The sequence below is a fragment of the Mus musculus genome, chromosome 13 (assembly GCF_000001635.26).
Source record: "Mus musculus strain C57BL/6J chromosome 13, GRCm38.p6 C57BL/6J".
Lineage (NCBI taxonomy): Eukaryota > Metazoa > Chordata > Mammalia > Rodentia > Muridae > Mus > Mus musculus.
The window spans coordinates 99,890,968-99,894,565 of NC_000079.6; positions in this window are offsets into that span (position 1 = coordinate 99,890,968).

The window sequence follows — 3,598 nt, forward strand, 5'->3', positions numbered from 1 at the left end:
TGGCCCTGGGCTAGACAATGTCCTCAGCCTTTGGGCTGCCAATGGTTCCAGACTTGTTGCAGCAGACTCTCTGACACTTCATTCCTGATTCTCTGTGCAGTTCTCTAGCAGCAACTCAAGGCCCATAAGTCAGGGAACCCCAACTTTGGCTGCATCTTCCCACCCCTGGAACAGTGTCTCAGCACTTCTCTGAAACCCAACAACACCCGACATGGAATAAGCCCAGTCAAGCTCTCCAGTGGGGCGGAAGGCGGTCCCACACAGAACCAATGTTTCTAGGTTTTCTTGGAGGGCTTGGGACCAGCAGCTCTCAAGCAACCTCTAGGCTTTCTGAACCACATTGGGGCTCCTGAGATACCCAGCCTTGTGGACTGAGGAGCTACTGGGTTTGGGGCCTCCTTAGTGAGAGACAGCCACTGTGGGACAGACTGCTGAGGCAACTAGCTAGCGTCAAGGAAGAAGCAACTGTCAAGTTCTCAGCTACTTGGTTCTGAGGCAACTGTTGCTACTATTGCAGCATAAGCTGCCTTAATAAATTTTCACTCACAACACATTGGTTCTGTTCTCCTAGAGAACCCTGACTAACTAAAAATATACAAAAAATCCTTTAATAAATGTTTGCTGATGCTAAAATTCACAAGTAAAAGTAAAGTAACGAAATAACTAATGTAATTTTAAAAGAACCCTAGTGATGGTAAGGGAGAACGCTGGGTCACCAGAGGAGACACTGGGAACTGTTCTAATGTTCCCACTTGGACTTCCTTATTGCTGGTAGCTGGGCTGTGCTGTTCTCCCCTGAGTAACGGATGGAATCAAGCTCAAACAGAGTCACCCTGAAACCACAATAAAGAAAAAAAAACAGGAGCAAACACAAAACCAACTTAATAATTTTGCCTATGCTTTGCCAGTGCCTGGCAAATACAGAAGTGGATGCTCACAGTCATCTCTAGGATGGAACACAGGGCCCCCAATATAGGAACTAAAGAAAGTACCCAAGAGCTGAAGGGGTCTGCAGCCCTATAGGTAGAACAACAATATGAATTAATCAGTACCCCCAGAGCTCGTGTCTCTAGCTGCATATATAGCAGAAGATGGCCTAGTTGGCCATCATTGGGAAGAGAGACTCCTTGGTCTAGCAAACTTTACATGCCCCTGTACAGGGAAACTCCAGGGCCAAGAAGTAGGAGTGAGTAGGTAGGGGAGCAGGGCAGGGGGAGGGTATAGGGGACTTTTGGGATAACATTTGAAATGTAAATGAAGAAAATATCTAATAAAAAATGTGGGAAAAATAATTTTGCCTATGAACTGACACAAACAAGAACATTGTGTTCCCTCCCTTCAAATAAAACAGATGTCTGCTACATCTTCACCAAGAACAGTTTTAGTCTCACCATGGTCTGCTCTCATTAGAGAAAATATTGATTGATGATGATGGAGGGATGGCTCAGTGGTTAGAAGAGCTTGCTGCTCTTGCAGAGGGCCCATGTTCCTTTCCCGGCACTCCTACTGGGTGGCTCACAACTGCCTGTAAATCCAGTCCCAGGAGATCCAGCACCCTCCTTTTGCCTCCATAGGTGAGGAATATGCACACATATATACAAAATTTTAAGTTGTCATTTGTTTTATTAATCCTTAGAAAACAATTGAAGAAAAAAGAGTTCCAATACATTGAAACGATACATTGAAATAAAACTGAATGTGTTTAAGGAAAATGTACATTGGAGTATTGTACAACAGACTTGACCACAAATAAGAGAAAATTTGTCTGTCTAATGGTCTTGGGTTTTTCTGGGCTTCTAATTATTAGAGTGATTTTGATATATGTGCATGGGTCTGTGTAATTCAGTGACTGTTTTGTTTTAGTCACAGCTTTTTCTGTTTTAGAAGACTCACGAGTACACATGTCTTCAGGGTCCTGATGCTGTGATAAACATTATCACCGAGCGAGCGATGTGGGGATAAAGGCACTCATTTTATTTACATTTCTACCACTGAGGGGAGTCAGAGCAGAAACTCAGGGCAGGAGCCTCAAGGCAGGAACTGAAGCAGAGGCCATGGAGGAATCCTGCACACTAGTTTGCTCTCTATGGCTTGCCAGTGATGGAATCCTGTAAGTCTTTGTCAAGTCTGTAACTTTAGTTACTTGCTATGTCATTTTTTATTACAAGAACACAGAAAAAAATTATTGTGAGGAAGAGAAAAGTAAAACTGAAATGTTGAAAAAAATAGTATTTTTAAAGATTTATTATATAAAATATACATGTGCATATATAAATGTTTGCCAGAATGCATGTGTACCACTGTATGCAATACCTACAGAGACCAGAAGAGGACGTTAGATCCCCAGAAACTAGCATTGCAGTTGGGTGTGATCTTGTCTAAATAAAAGTAAAACAAACTAACAAAAAAAAAAACAAGCCAAACTTCAAGACAGCATAACAAAAAAGGCAAAAGAATAATAGCAAAAGGTAAAGATTCAGATTGGTTATATATTAACAAACTCAAGGTGGTTCTTTCCAGTTCAGTTGGCCTAAGTTAGGAGATCTTTCACAGGCGTGCCCAGCACTGACCCAGTCAAGATGATTTCTCATAGGCATCCCAGAGGCTCGTCTGCTTGCTCAGTCTAGATCCTGCCAAATTGACAGTCAGAGTTAATGATCATATCATCCAAGAGAGAATTGCATTTAAATACCAGTTTGACAAAAAATAAATACTGAGAGCTGAGCCGAGGACAGTCCCCCACTTCATTGCAAGCCCTGCTTTCCTTTGAGATGTTCCTGAACGATTTCTATTCCACCTGACATCTGATCAAGGCCACAGCAAACACCCGAGGGACAAGGTCAAATGACCAAGACAAAGGGATAGTGTGAAGCTTTCCCACAAGCTATCACTTTCCGAGTTCATGGCTGTATTGCTTCCTTTTCTGTTGTTGAGATAAAACGAAACAAAAATCAATGACAAAAAACAACTTACAGAAGGAAGAGTTTATTTTGACTTATGGATCCAGCGGTCTGGATGAACCCATAATGACAGGCACAGCCACAGCTACAGGCCGCAGGCATGGCGGCCGGAATAGGAAGCTGAGAGCTCACATTCTCATCTGCAAGCATGAAGCAGAGAGAACAAATTGGAAATGTTACCAGACTTTAAACTCTCAAATCCTGCCTCTAGTGACACATTACATACAACAAGGACCACACCCCCAAACCTCTCCAAACAACACCATGAACCGGAGACTAAATATGTGAGCCTATGGGGGACTTTTTCCACTCAGACCACTACATCAGTCATCTTCTGGTTGCCATCCTCCAGTTGCTCACCTCTGTTGTCTTTGGAATTCCGAGCATCCTTCCCCTCCTTCTTCTAACCCCTTTCCTTAATCATGTCTAACTCATTCCCTTTCTGCTTTGAGAGCAGACTATACCATATACCTGACAAACACAGATTGGAATCGCTACAAAGAACTACTTCTGAACAGGTCCACATCTCCCTTGTCCTCTTTACCATATTTTCTCCCCTACCTTTGGATGGTGGGTTGGAAGGGGAGTCAAAGCATTTGAGAGCCTTTATTAAAAGAAAGTTTAAAAAAAAAAACAAA